This window comes from Scyliorhinus torazame, chromosome 8 (genome assembly GCF_047496885.1).
Source record: "Scyliorhinus torazame isolate Kashiwa2021f chromosome 8, sScyTor2.1, whole genome shotgun sequence".
Lineage (NCBI taxonomy): Eukaryota > Metazoa > Chordata > Chondrichthyes > Carcharhiniformes > Scyliorhinidae > Scyliorhinus > Scyliorhinus torazame.
Window position 1 is genome coordinate 152,448,560 of NC_092714.1, and position 15,908 is coordinate 152,464,467.

At 43.9% G+C, this 15,908-nt stretch overlaps 1 protein-coding gene across 4 annotated transcripts in view; it reads right to left on the reverse strand.

Annotated features, from left to right (window-relative positions):
• The window catches only part of dgkh (diacylglycerol kinase, eta), an 857,220-nt gene that overhangs the window by 671,661 nt on the left and 169,651 nt on the right, over window positions 1-15,908 (reverse strand). The window lies entirely within an intron of this gene.

Here is a 15,908-nt window from a genome sequence, read left to right on the forward strand (position 1 = left end):
TAGAAATTAATTACTATATGATTCGTCAATTACTCCATTTTTGTTGGATCATGCAACCAACAGGATGGCAGAACATTGGGTGGACCTTGTCATTTTCTCGTCTAGTAATTCCTATGTTCCTAATTTGGTTGCCATTACAACGTACATGAATACAGTGAGGATGGCAATAAACCATTGGTCAAAAGAGCCCCCTGTATGAATACTGTCACGGAACGGCACAGTGGTTAGCACTGCTGCCTCACAGCACCAGGGTTCAATTCCGCCTTGGGTGACTGTCTGTGTGGAGTTTGCAATTCCTCCCCGAGTCTGCGTGGGTTTCCTCTGGGTGCTCCGGTTGCTTCCCACAGTCCAAAGATGTGTGGGTTAGGTGGATTGGCCACGCTAAATTGCCCCTTAGTGTCCAGGGATGTACAGGGTAGGATATGGGATAGGGCTGGGGAGTGGCCTGGGTGGGGTGCTCTTTCAGAGGGTGGGTGCAGACCCAAAAGACCACGTGGCGTCCTTCTGCATTGGCCTTCACGGATTCACTGAAGCAGCACATAGGGTTTTGGTTTGACATCTCATCTGAAAGACAGCACCTCCAACAATGCAATGCACCCCCAAAATGTGAGCGAAGATTATGCGCGCATGTCCAAGGAAGGGAGGGAGTACCTAGTAATGTGTAGGAAATAGAAAGTTGAATAGGAAAAAAAAATTACATGAAAGGAATTGAGGGACTTGATAATAGCATGAAATGAAATAGGAGTGAGGGTCCACGTGGAGCATAAGCACCAGTATAGACCATTTGGGCTGAATGGTCTGCTTCTGTGCTATAAATTCTATGTAATTCTGTCAAATACAGCCTGGAGTGTGACACACTGTACTCTGATGGCTGGAGAGCTTCCACATGAGTGAAGGGTTGAGGGGAAGATGAGGGAGGGGTATGAAAGAGATTAATTCCCAGGGCTCCTCCATGTTATAGAATACATACCATAGAATTTACAGTGCAGAAGGAGGCCATTCGGCACATCGAGTCTGCAACAGCTCTTAGAAAGAGCACCCTACCCAAGCCCCCACCTCCACCCTATCCCTGTAATCCAGCAATCCCATCGAACTTAAGGGCAATTTAGCATGGCCAATCCACCTAACCTGCACATCTTTGGACTGTGGGAGGAAACCGGAGCACCCAGAGGAAACCCACGCAGACACCGGAGAAAGTGCAAACTACACACCAACAGCCCAAGGTCAGAATCAAACATGGATCCCTGGCGCTGTGAGGCAGCAGTGCTGATCACTGTGCCACCAATGCAGGCATTGATCTGGTAACTAACAATCAGTTCATTAGTTGGTAATAAAACAAGCCTATAGTATATCTTTAAGAGTCAAAGTAGTGTGGGTGAAATTCCACTCATTTGGTTTATCACAGATATAGTGCCCAGAGGCTTGTGTGGGCGAGGAACTATGAGATACGTCGTTTATCCTTTCAAAAACCATTTACCCATTTTATCTCTGCTCCTAATGCAGTTACACCTACATTTCCAACCAAGACTTCTAGTTATCTACAAAACAGTGAAACATATTACAAACTAATGAGTCAGATTATGAATTTATTTAATTGCTTACTTTTCATCTGCGGTAATCATTTTGAAAGGACTGTAATTACATTTCAGTAACTAAACAGAGTGCAGTAATTATTGGAAAACATGCGCTATGAGACTGTATTTTACCAACAGATACTCCCAAGAATAGAAACAAGTTGTCGATAAAAGCTTTGGCAGATGATTCCCTTTGTGTTGCTTGCCATTCCTGTCACATTTGCAAATGAGAAAAGACATTGACTCCTGTCTCTGATCCATGCACTGAAGTCTGGTTCATTAAAATCACATTATAAAGAACACTTGATGAGAAAAACACCATTAAAGGAGTCACAAATTTACAATTGCACAATATTATTAACCAGACTTGTTTTTTTACTTCTTAAAGGCACTGATGCAGGTGAGTGCGTGCATTGATTTGTTTTGCCAATCTGCATGGGACATGGGGTGCTTGAATTTAATAAAATGTTACGGTAAATCAGAATAAAAGGGCAAATATTAAATTGAAAACTAAAAAGGTCCAGAGTTCTGCCCATTTTTTAATAAATGTTTGTTTTTGAAGGGACAACTTGCAGCGCTGTTGACGTGATTCATAAGCATGGTTCAACTTCTATTACCTTCATTGCCAGGAGTACATTGTAGTGTTTTCATAGGATCACAGAATCCCGACAGTGCAGAAGGTGGCCATTTGGCCATCGAGTCTGCACCGACCCTTCGAAAGAGCCCACTACCTAGGCTCACAACCCCACCCTATCCCTGCAACCCCACCTAACTTTTGGCTCCTAAGGGGAAATTTAGCATGGGCAATCCATCTAACCTGCACATCTTTAGACATATTGAAAAGTAGTCCTTGGTTAAACCTCAACAGTGCCCTGCCCTTCCCCACCTTCCTTCCCTCCACATAAATATTATGGAAACTCAAACATATTTGTTTGCCAAAAAGATATGAGAATTTTAAGATCCTGATCAAACATCCCAAGACTCCTTTGAAGGGTTCTTTCCAGCATCTACTCTGGTGGCTGAAGTAATATTATGTTCAGGGGTGAAGTCACTCTCCACCAAAAGGTTCAATTTGATGAGTAGGATGTGCTTGGTGGTTCTCTGCTCATGTGCTTGTCAAAGATAGATCCGCAGCTTGACAGAATTGTTGCTCTGCACCAGCAGCAAGTTCCGCATGCAGTAAAACTAATAAAACAAGAATAAATCTGTTTAATTATTGTATCACAGGGGCTCCATAGATTTCTTATAACATTGGAGTGGATTGGATTTGTTTATTGTCACGTGTACCAAAATACAGTGAAAAATATTTTTCTGTGAGCAGCTCAACAGATCATTAAATACATGACAAGGAAATAAAAGAAAATACATAATAGGGCAACACAACATAGACGATGTAACTACATAAGCACTGGCATCGAATGAAGCATTTAGGGTGTAGTGCTAATGAGGTCAGTCCATAAGAGGGTCATTAAGGAGTCTGGTGACAGTGGGGAAGAAGCTGTTTTTGAGTCTGTTCGTGCGTGTTCTCAGACTTCTGTATCTCCTACCCGATGGAAAAAGTTGGAAGAGTGAGTAAGCCGGGTGGGAGGGATCTTTGATTATACTGCCCGCTTTCCCCAGGCAGCGGGAGGTGTAGATGGAGTCAATGGATGGGAGGGAGGGTCGTGTGATGGACTGGGCGGTGTTCACGACTCTCTGAAGTTTCTTGCGGTCCTAGGCCGAGCAGTTGCCATACCAGGCTGTGATGCAGCCTGATAGGATGCTTTCTATGGTGCATCTGTAAAAGTTGGTAAGGGTTAATGTAGACATGCTGAATTTCCTTAGTTTCCTGAGGAAGTATAGGCGCTGTTGTGCTTTCTTGGTGGTAGCGTCGACGTGGGTGGACCAGGACAGATTTTTGGAGACGTGCACCCCTAGGAATTTGAAACTGCTAACCATCTCCACCTCGGCCCCGTTGATGCAGACAGGGGTGTGTACAGTACTTTGCTTCCTGAAGTTAATGACCAGCTCTTTAGTTTTGCTGGCATTGAGGGCGAGATTGTTGTCGCGACACCACTCCATGAGATTCTCTATCTCCCGCCTGTATTCTGACTCGTCGTTATTCGAGATCTGGCCCACTATGGTCGTATCGTCAGCAAACTTGTAGATGGAGTTGGAACCAAATTTTGCCACGCAGTCGTGTGTGTACAGGGAGTAGAGTAGGGGGCTAAGTACGCAGCCTTGCAGGGCCCCGGTGTTGAGGACTATTGTGGAGGAGGTGTTGTGGTTCATTCTTACTGATTGTGGTCTGTTGGTCAGAAAACCGAGGATCCAGTTGCAGAGTGGGGAGCCAAGTCCTAGGTTTTGGAGCTTTGATATGAGCTTGGCAGGGATTATGGTGTTGAAGACGGAGCTGTAGTCAATAAATAGGAGCCTGATGTAGGAGTCCTTGTTTTCGAGATGCTCTAGGGATGAGTGTAGGGCCTGGGAATTGGCGTCTGATGTGGACCGGTTGCAGCGGTATGCGAATTGCAGTGGATCAAGGCGTTCTGGGAGTATGGAGGTGATGCGCTTCATGATCAACCTCTCGAAGCACTTCATTACGACTGAAGTTAGGGCCACTGGACGGTAGTCATTGAGGCACGTTGCCTGGTTCGTCTTTGGTACCGGTATGATGGTGGTCTTCTTGAAGCAGGTGGGGACCTCGGAGTGGAGTAGGGACAGGTTAAAGATGTCCGCGAATACCTCTGCCAACTGGTCCGCGCAGGCTCTGAGTGCACATCCAGGGATCCCGTCCGGGCCCGTCGCTTTCCGAGGGTTCACTTTCAGGAAGGCCGATCTTACTTCGGAAGTTGTGATGGTGGGTATGGGTGAATTATGGGCTACTGGGGCACTCAACAGCGGATTGTTGGTTACCTGCTCGAACCGAGCATAGAATGCATTGAGTTAATCGGGGAGGGGTGCGCTGCTGCCAGAGATACTGTTCGACTTCGCTTTGTAGCCCGTTATGTTGTTTAGTCCTTGCCACAACCGCCGAGAGTCTGTCTGTGACTCTAGCTTGGTTTCAGTTTCTCTCTTGGCATCTCGGGTGGCTTTGCGGAGGTTGCACCTGGATTTCTTGTATAGGCCAGGATCGTCTGTCTTGAACGCCTCAGATCTGTCCTTCAGTAGGGAGTCAATCTCACGATTGAGCCATGGTTTCCGGTTGGGGAACGTACGTACAGCTTTCTTTGGCACGCAGTCATCCACACATCTGCTGATGAAGTCTGTGAAGGTGGTGGCATACTCATTTAAGTTGGTCGCTGAGTTCTTAAATATGGACCAGTTCACTGTCTCTAAGCAGTCACATAAGAGCTCTTCTGTTTCCTCAGACCGGCACTGCACAACCTTCTGAGCTGGATTCTCCCGCTTGAGTTTCTGCTTGTATGCCGGGAGAAGGAGCACCATCTTATGGTCTGATTTCCCAAAGTGCCGTCGGGGGATGGAACGGTAGGCGCCCTTGATTTTTGAGTAGCAGTGGTCAAGAGTGATATCCTGTCCCACCAGGGGCGACATGTGCTGGTGGAAGTTTGGCAGTACACTCTTGAGGTTGGCCTTGTTGAAGTCTCCGGCCACGATGAACAAGGCCTCTGGGTGTCCTGTTTCGTAGTTGTTTATAACTGTGTATAGTTCGTCCAGCGCCTTCCTCCCTTCTGCCTGGGGTGGGATGTAGACCGCTGTGATAATGGCTGAAGTGAACTCAAGTGGAAGGTAGTCTGGGCGGCACTTCACGGTCAGGTATTCCAGGTCTGGGAGCAGTAGGTCGCCAGGGTCGCCACACCTCTCCACCCTTCGCTTTGCCTGATGATGCCGTGCGGTCCGCCCGTGAATTGAGAAGCCTTCAGGTTGTATGGCACAGTCCGGTGAGGCGGGGGTGAGCCATGTCTCTGTGAAACAGAGCACACAGCAGTCTCTTACTTCCCTCTGAGAGGTAAGTCTAGCGTTGAGTTCATCCAGCTTGCGTTCTGCGGGCGCGGGAAAACCTTGCAGCTCGTTTGGGTCCTCAAGAGCTAAAAGATAGAAGGGCCCTGATTTAGATGAGCAAAATTCAATGACCCCAGAGAAAGTCGGACAAAAAAATCTGTCTATACCATCCACATCACATCAGAACTTTGCATTTCATAACCAATTAGAATTAGGAGCGGTGCTCTTTCAGAGGGTTGGTGTAGGCTCGATGGGTCGAAACGCCTCCTTCTGCACTGTAAGTAATCTATTTTCTATGTTCTATATGCTCCCTTTGATCTTCCACCTTAAACTTACCTGTGTCCAATTTTGCATAATCTAACATGCTTTTCCAAATCCAAATTGTAATTTTGGTCATTTGTTTCCTTTCTTTAATTATTCTGTTATATTTGCACAGTACATTTATTTATGTTTTTGTTTTCAATGTATAAAATTATGGAGGGGATCTGAACTGCTTATTATTGTTAGCAACATCACAAACAAATGTATAAGAAAATTATTTACAAGTTTTGCTACAAACTGGTAGCATCCTTCCTATTTTGTTCCACAGCAGCAACTTTTGGAGACATGGGCTATAAAATTAAGGCTGTGTGCATATCAACTCCAAAACTTTTCAAAAGATAATAACTTAAATCATTTGTTTCCAAGATCTTGTCTTTATGATCAGCTTTAGCAAGACGAAACTAATTCAAGAGAGCAGTGGTAATTCAAACCATGATCACCTGTTTAAGAAAACAATATTAACCCCTCGGCTACAAAATGTCATGTGCGTAACGGATATTAGATCATTTCGATCATCTCATTTTTTTATTGAATAAGCTATTTATAGGCCAGTAGTAACTAAAAAGTAGCATTTCTTAACAGTGATTACACTGCAATTTCTGCAAAGATAATCGTGGGTGCCACCCAAAGCTGTCCAAAATTTAATTGACAAATCCTCCACTTGCAAGTCACAAAACATTGTCAAACAAATGTCTTGCAGAACTGGACTGGAAAACCTTTGATGTGCCCAAAGATTGGATCAGTTAAGGTTGTTTTCAACAAAGCAGAACTGGCAAAGATTTAACTGAAGTGTACAACATTATAGCTAGAGTGGATGGTAAGGACCTATTTCCCTCAACATAGAGATCAATAACCAGGGGGCATAGATTTAAACTAATTGACAGAAGCAGTAGAAGACAGGTGAGGCGAAAGCTCTTCACCTCAAAGGTGACTGCATTTAAAAAGCACTTGGATATGCACTTCAAGTGTTGTAACCTTCAGGTGTACTGACCATGAACTGGAAAGTGAGATTAGGCGGGATGGTCCTTTTTCGGCCTGCACCGACACAATGGACTCATTCTGTGCCGTAAATTCCTGTGATTCCATGAAGAGAATACTCGTTTCCCTATGGACATATGAAACATTTTAAGGAACTAGATGATCTTCCATGACTATGGATGTTGGTGGGCTTTAAACTAAATAGACAGGGGGGGGGCAAGAATCATATAAAGGAAGCTGTGGTAGATTAAAGAGAAAGGCCAAGGCAATAGAGCAAGGTAGCAATAAGGGTAACACTAATCAGAGTGTGGCAGGAAGGGCACCAAACAAACTTAAGAATGCACCAGCAGATAAGGCTGGAGTTGGTAATAATAACAAAAAAGTAGAAATAAAAATTCTGTATTTGAATGCATGTAGCATTTGTGACAAAACAGATGAATTGGCAGTCCAAATAGAAATAAATATGTATGACCTGATAGCCATTCCAGAGATATTGATGCAAGATGACTATGGCTGGACCTGAATATTCAAGAATTCTTCATTTTTCAGAACGACAAGAAGCTGGTGCGGTAGCTCCATTAATTAAGGATGAGATTAATACAATAGTGAGAGGTGACTTTAGATCTAAAGGTCAACTGGAATCATAGAGTCATACAGCACAGAAAAGCCCCTTCATCCAATCGAGTTTGCACCGGTCAAAAACAACCACCTAATTATTCTAATCCCTGGCCCACTGCCGTGTATGCCTTGGGATCGCAAGTTCACATCTAAATACTTCTTAAATCAGTTTGGGTAGAGATAAATAAAACAAAGGGCGGCACGGTAGCACAGTTGCTTCACGGCTCCAGAATCCAAGGTTCTATTCCCGGCTTGGGTCACTGTCTGTGCAGAGTCTGCACGTTCTTCCCGTGTCCAGTTTCCACCCACAGTCCAAAGATGTGCAGGTTAGGTGTATTGGCCATGCTAAATTGCCCTAATTGGCCAAAAATGTTAGGTGGGGTTACTGGGTTGCGGGGTTAAGGTGAAGGTGTGGGCTTCGGTAAATTGCTCTTTCCAGACTCGATGGGCCAGATGGCCTCCTGCTGCACTGCAAATTCTATGTTCTATGAAAGGTAAGACCACACTTGCAGAATAAGTGAATAAAACAAATAAAATACGCTTCTTTTAACATCAGGAAAACATATCCCACAGAAAAGAAAACAAACCTACATGCATAACCACTCACCAATATTCGTAGAATCAGAGAATCTACGGCACAGAGTCAGGGCCTTCGGTCCAAAAGAATCTATGGCCCGGACACAGACCCTTCGGTCCAAATTGGTCCATGCCAACCAGAAAGCCTATCTAAGCTAAATAGAATCATAATCAAGCGTTATTGATGAAGATTATAGCAGAACTAAACAGGAAACAGCAAATTAATAAATTGGAGCACCAGACACCACTGAGCCAATAAATTCAGACAGCAGCAGGCACCAGCAAATAAACATATTAATGCAGTAGTCAGCACTAGCAAAACTGAAAGGATCTCAAATTAATAAAGTGATAGACCAGCGGGTACACTAATAAGTCAATAAATTGGATGGAGCAGCAGGTAACAGCAAATGAATAACAAGCATCAATAATTTAATAAATTCATTAAGTATTGGGCACTCCAGTAAGTCAATAATTAGTGGAGCAGTGGACACAAATTAATAAGGGCTAGATCAACAGTTCAATGTAACAGCAGGAGGCAGTAAATTTGTATACCTTCTCTGATGCTTCAAAAACAGTGAACACTTCTAATTTGTCGACTACAAGGATACATCAGAGGAACTAAAAGCCTTCAATGCTTCGCAAAGTGTGCTAAGACATTGAAATAAAATAGATATATGTACAGCATTGGGGAAGCTAAGAAGGCAACAGAGGCTTGTGGGTTCAGGGAAAATAAAGGGAGATGTGAATCCGCCACAAAGGCAATTACTGATCATCAGAGAAAACAAACAGGATTTGAATCTGAAATTTGGGTGCTTAGCCATAAAACCACTGGGGAAGACAAACAGTCACAATTGTAAATCCATGCTTCATCTCCAAAATGACTTCATGTATGCACTGGATGAAAACCATTGATGGAGTTCTAATAGACTAAAATAGCAAGAGTCAAGTGATTTTTGTAATTTTGAAACAGATTCAAATTACTTCAAATCTTTGGAAAGTTCTTATTTAAATGACCATGGTCCTCCCTTGAATGTACACACTGGAGCCAAACCTTCTTTGGGAATTTACACCTCCTATTCTATGTGTACTTACCACAATTTAAAATCCATAGACTCGTTGAGTCTGAGCTCTTTAATTAACAGAGCTGCAGAGAAACCAGTTTAGCATAAGCAGGTGAACAATCATCATGTATTCACCTTTGTGTAGCAATGGCTTCTAACTTCAAATGATTTGTGTGGACAATGGAGGTATTAATCATGGAATCACCTGATAAAAACTGACTTAAGATAACAAATCTGATCACTCCAAGAACCAGGGAGAAACAAGACAGTTTGGAAATGAACAGAACTGAAGTTCTCCAAATGACACTCTCTCTCTGCCTATTTTTCAAGCTTGAACTCCGTCTGCTGTTTGACGAGCCATACACCATAGGCAGCAACTTAAAAAAAAATCAACCCAGCAGTTGCTGTTTCCTGAAGGAAAGATAAACGATTAAGCATCTTGATGTCAGATCTATTGCCAGCCCAGAATCAAACCATTCCAGTCATCAATCTACAAGACTACTGAATGTATCTGTGTGTGTGTGCGTGAGAAAGTTGGAGCATCTTTGTTATTTTTATTTAGGCTGGGTCAAGTAAACAAAGAAATACTTCCCTCTTCTCTTCTTAAACTCAAGGAACTCTGTCTGTGTGCGTCCTTTACAGTCACAGCGCTTAAACAGTTAAACAATCACTGAAGTGGCAAGCATACCCGTTTTGAAAATAAATTGGTGACGGTCAAATGAGGAATGGGAAAAGAGTGGAGTCATTCTGTTTCTCTTCACCTGATCATAACAGGAGCAAACAGACTGTACTGGGTGCGGACAGGAAGCTACCAGGTGCTATGGTTTATGTGAGAAAGAAAGCATGTTTTAAACACTCAAAAAATGGGGAGGGATTTGCACGTGGAGCTGGGCTACATCGCAGTAAAGAAAGCCAGCAGCTATAATCTCATGTCCCATCACCATCTAGCAACCCGGAGTTGTATAACTCGTGTGACAAATGTTAGACCTCGTGTACATTGTTTTCAATTCCAAATGTTGGAAGGTTCCTATGAAATTCATTTTTCTAGCGTCTTTTTACACACACTCTGCTTTTCCCTTTGGGGAATAGTGGGAGAAGGAGGGGAAGGATTCCCGAGCTGATTATCAGCCTGTTGAATCTCATTATGAACGTTCCTTCCGAGGCCACCAATCCCTGCTGTTGGACCTGAACCCTGAGCTTCTGGTCCAGAGTTAGGAGCGTTACCTAATGTGCCACGAGAGCTCCAGAAATTAATTAGAAAAATCAATAATAAAATGGTCATCGAAAATCATGACCTGACATGAACTTTGTTGAGATTTTGTAAAATATTTTAAATATAAAAATTGGCGTAGGAAGCCTGAACATGGTATTAAGAAAAACATGGAAAGAAAAGGCCCAGGCCCAAATATACCACAGAAAGTTTCAAACAAAAGCCATCTCATAATGCTTTAACTGCTTTACAAATTTGCATTGAAAGACCATTTGGGCATGACGTGCTCATCAATTTTGTCTATTGGCATCATGTAAGATTTTCCAGCAGTGCATGGTTATTTCTCACAACCTGTCCCCCCTTTATTGAAAATGAATGCTGCTCTTACATTCACACTGAAAAAGAAAAAAGAAAAAGTTGAAAAAAAAATGGCTAAAAATTAATCCCCATCAAAAGTAGCACATTGGACCACTTGAAATCAAGGACTTGGAAGCAAGGCATTGAAGTAATTTAAGACCTCAGATTCTCCACAATCACATTTCAGCTTATGTTAGCCTTTGTCAAGCAGCGAGTTTTGGAGATACAAACACAGAAAATAGGAGCAGGCGGAGGCCATTTGCCCCTCCGCCCCCCCCCCCCCCCCCCCCACCCCCCTGCTCCGGTTTCCTCCCACAAGTCCCGAAAGACAGTTGTTAAGTGAATTGGACCTTTCTGAATTCTCCCTCTGTGTACCCAAACAGGCGCCTAGGTGACTAGGGGCTTTTCACAGTAACTTCATTGCAGTATTAATGTAAGCCTACTTGGGACAATAAAGATTATTATTATTAGGTACTGACACTTGACGACAATGGCAACACCCAGTGGCGGTGGATCTCCAACATCCAGAAAAGTGTTGAGAATGTAGGATTGTAAAGAGGTGTACTTTATACTGTCCATTTACTTCCAAGATAACAGAGAGTAGTCTCAAAGATGCATAATCAGCATTTCTGCCTGGATCGAAGGTCATAGGAACAGGAATAAGCCTTATAAGCCATTCAGTTCCTCGAGCCTGGCCCGCCATTCAATTAGAACATGGCTGATCTGTGACCTAACTCCACATGCAAATGGACGTATTAGTGAGAGGCAGCATGATTTTGTGTTGTGAAGGAGAGGTCGTGTCTCACTAACTTGATAAGAGTTTTTCGAGGAGGTCACAAAGATGATTGATGCAGGTAGGGCAGTGGATGTTGTCTATATGGACTTCAGTAAGGCCTTGGACAAGGTCCCTCATGGTAGACTAGTACAAAAGGTGATGTCACACGGGATCAGGGGTGAGCTGGCAAGGTGGATACAGAACTGCTAGGTCATAGATGGCAGAGAGTAGCAGTGGAAGGATGCTTTTCTAATTGGAGGGCTGTGATTAGTGGTGTTCCGCTAGGATCAGTGCTGGGACTTTTGCTGTTTGTAGTATATAGTAGCTTGGAGTAACTGGTCTGATTAGTAAGTTTGCAGATGACACAAAGGTTGGTGGAAATGCGGATAGCGATGAGGACTGTGTTGCTCTTTTTAGCCTTAGTCTATTGGCTCTGATTACATCACCTTTGCTCACGAGTCGCCAGGTATCTTTACGATACCGCCACGTGGTTCAAGTTCAGGTTATGATTAATAATACAGCACACCGCTTAGTAAGGATTAAAACAACGGTCATTTATTATATACAACAAGCAATACTAATACCCTAATACTACTTTCTATATAATAAACCTATCACTACTGGCCAATACTTAACTTTAGGAAGAGCCCACCAGGTCAGGGAAACGAATGGCTTGTCCAATCAGATCTGGCCCGCGGAATTCAAAAGGCTGCTACAGGTCGGTGGCTAGGTGTCTCTACCGGATGGCGATCGCTGGATTCAAACTTACTGTTGCCTGTTGCTGTTCTTGCGAAGGTCTCGAGCAGGCGAAGAGGAGAGAGAGAGAGATCTGAACTTGGCCCCTCACTTTTATAGGGCCCAGGGGCTTCCCGCCTCCCGGGGCGGCCCTTGACCCTGAGTCCCAAGTGATTGGATTTGTTCCCAACCCCTGGGGTCGATGTGTCCAATGGTGAGGCGATTCCTCGATCGGGGGTGGTCGTTCACCTGTCTTTGTTTCGGCCACTGCAGGCGCCGACAGGTCTGGCCCGGTATTCAATTGCTAATATGTTGCAATTGTTCCCGGGGATAGCCGATTTAACTGCAGGTGTCTGGATAGATGGGCTGCAAACAGTCCTGAATGTAACTGCAAATACCTGGGTTGATGGGCTGTTGATAGCCCTGAGAATCGATCTGAGCTAACTTCCCCAGAGCCGAATATGCAACTGTCTGCAGCTGCCTGCTTGTGTCTTGTTAGCTGCTTTTCCCAGCAGTCTTTCGGGTTAGCCATTTCAAACTGGGTTTTGGCCAGATTAATCGGAACGCAGCCATTTTACATGGCTACAACTGTCAGAGGATACAGCAGGATTTAGATTGTTTGGAGACTTGGGCGGAGAGATGGCAGATGGAGTTTAATCCGGACAAATGTGAGGTAATGCATTTTGGAAGGTCTAATGCAGGTAGGGAATATACAGTGAATGGTAGAACCCTCAAGAGTATTGAAAGTCAGAGAGATCGAGGTGTACAGGTCCACAGGTCACTGAAAGGGGCAACACAGGTGGAGAAGGTAGTCAAGAAGGCATACGGCATGCTTGCCTTCATTGGCCGGGGCATTGAATATAAGAATTGGCAAGTCATGTTGCAGCTGTATAGAACCTTAGTTAGGCCACACTTGGAGTATAGTGTTCAATTCTGGTAGTCACACTACCAGAAGGATGTGGAGGCTTTAGAGAGGGTGCAGAAGACATTTACCAGAATGTTGCCTGGTATGGAGGGCATTAGCTATGAGGAGCGGTTGAATAAACTCGGTTTGTTCTCACTGGAACGAAGGAGGTTGAGGGGCGACCTGATAGAGGTCTACAAAATTATGAGGGGCATAGACAGAGTGGATAGTTAGAGGCTTTTCCCCAGGGTAGAGCAGTCAATTTCAAGGGGGCATAGGTTTAAGGTGCGAGGGGCAAGGTTTAGAGTAGATGTACGAGGCAAGTTTTTAACACAGAAGGTAGTGGGTGCCTGGAACTCGCTACTGGAGGAGGTGGTGGAAGCAGGGACGATAGTGACATTTAAGGGGCATCTTGACAAATACATGAATAGGATGGGAATAGAGGGATACGGACCCAGGAAGGGTAGAAGATTGTAGTTTAGTCGGGCAGCATGGTCGGCACGGGCTCGGAGGGCTGAAGGGCCTGTTCCTGTGCTGTACTTTTCTTTTTTCTTTGTTGTTCTTTGTATGCCTGACTTTGGCCCATATCCCTTAATATTTTTGCTGAATGTGGGCAGCTCATGGCGCAGTGGTTAGCACTGGGACTGCGGCGCTGAGGACTCGGGTTCGAATCCCGGCCCTGGGTCACTGTCTGTGTGGAGTTTGCACATTCTCCACATGTCTGCGTGGGTTTCACCCCCACAACCCAAAGATGTGCAGGCTAGGGGGATTGGTCACGCTAAATTGCCCCTTAATTGGGAAGAAAAAAAAAATTGGGTACTCTAAATTTGAAAAATATATATATTTTTGCTGAACAAAAATCTATATCTCAGATTTAAAATGAACAACTTATCTAGCTTCAACTGCTGTTTGTGGGAGAGAGTTCCAAACCTCTGCCACCCTTAGTTCTTCCTAACATCTCTCCTTTAGACTATACCCCCGAGTTTTAGAATCTCCAACCAGTGGAAATAGTTTATCTTTATCTACCCTGTCTTTCCCTGTCAATATCTTGAATACTTTGATCAGATCACCCTTTAGCTGTCTAAATTTGAGCGAGAACATGTCTAATTTGAGTCATTTTTCCTCGTAATTCAACCCCTGAAGTCCAGGTATTATTTTTGTAAACCTACATTGCGCTCCCTCCAAGATCAAAATATCCTCACAGTACTCCAAGTGAGGTCAAACCAGGGTTTTGCACAGCTGCAGCATAACCTCTGTGACTTTATACTCCAATCCTCTCGATACAAAGGCTCGCATTTCATTCGCCTTTTTGATTATTTTCTGCACTTGTTCCTGCCGTTTTAAGGGTCTATGTACCTGAGCCCCCAAGTCTCTTTGGACATCCACTGTACCTAACCTCTTTCCATTTAGAAAGTACTCTGCTCTATCCTTTGCTGGTCCAATATGGTGAGCCTCACACTTGCTGACATTACATTCCACCTGCCACAATTTTGCCCATTCAACTTGTCTATCAATATCTCCTTGCAATTTTATGCTATCATCTAGGCTGTCTACAATGCCAATTAACGTTGTATCATCTGCAAATTTGGATACGACTTTCTATGTCATCATCCAAGTCACTAATGAATAATGTGAACTATTGAGGCCCCAACACAGATCCCTAAGGTACACCACTAGTCACCTGCAAATCATTGTAATTACCCATTATCCGAACTCTCTGTCACCTGCCACTCAACCAATTTTCTAACCATGTCAATAATTTGCCCTCAACTCCGTGGGCTGCCACCTTAGTTAACAGTCTTTTGTGTGGGACTTTATCAAATGCCTTCTGGAAGTCCATATAAATGGCATCCACAGGCATTCCCCTGTCCACTACCTTATTCACCTCTTCAAAAAATTAAGATCAATAAGATTAGTCAGGCATGACCTTCCTTTCACAAACCCATGTTGACTCTCCCTGATCAACAAAAATCTTTCAAGATGTTCAGTTACCCTATCCCCGATCATAGACTCCAGCAGTTTCCCCACCATGGACGGTAGGCTAACCTGTCTGTAATTCCCTGGATTCCCCCTGTCGCCGGTCTTAAAAAGTGCAGTGACCTGTGCAATTTTCCAATCCAGAGGGACTACTCCTGAATTTAGGGAACTCTGGAAGATTATAGTTATGGCATCTACAATGTGCTCCCCTACTTTAACATCCTCGGATGGAAACCGTCAGGTTCTGGGGATTTGTCACTCTTTAGTTCTATTAATTGCCTAGTTAGTGATGCTGCACTTGCGTTAAGTGTATTAAGTCCCTGTCTTCTATTGACTATTAATTTTTGGGGGACTTTTGGCAAGTTATCCTCCTTTTCACATGGAAATACTGAGGCAAAGTAATTGTTCAACATGGCTGCCATTTCTCCATTATCACAACGTGATTCACATTGTCATTGAGGTAGACTTTGAGAGGGAAAGGATCCAAGATATCGAGGAAAGCTCAGAGATAAGGTTAGTCTGTCAAGGTTTAGGTGAGAGAAAGACGGAGCAGCTAGAGGTTGAAATTTTTAATGGATCACCAATCAGGAATGCAGATGGGGGCTCACTTTGGATGGGAAAGACTGAATTTATGCAGATCTAAAAGGCGGCTGGAAGATTTGCCTGGATTGCAACAGAAATAGAATCCTCAGGGCAAAAAAAAACTCACTGTGAAAGATGATGTGTTGGGTAGGCTGGGTCGAGGTGAACTGCACTTGATGCAGTGTTGCGAGAGACTGACCTACAACACTTGATAAAATGCAACACGATTTTATTCAACATCCAAACTATTATACATGTTCAACTGTGGGTTGACACTATGCTGACTTGACTGGAGACC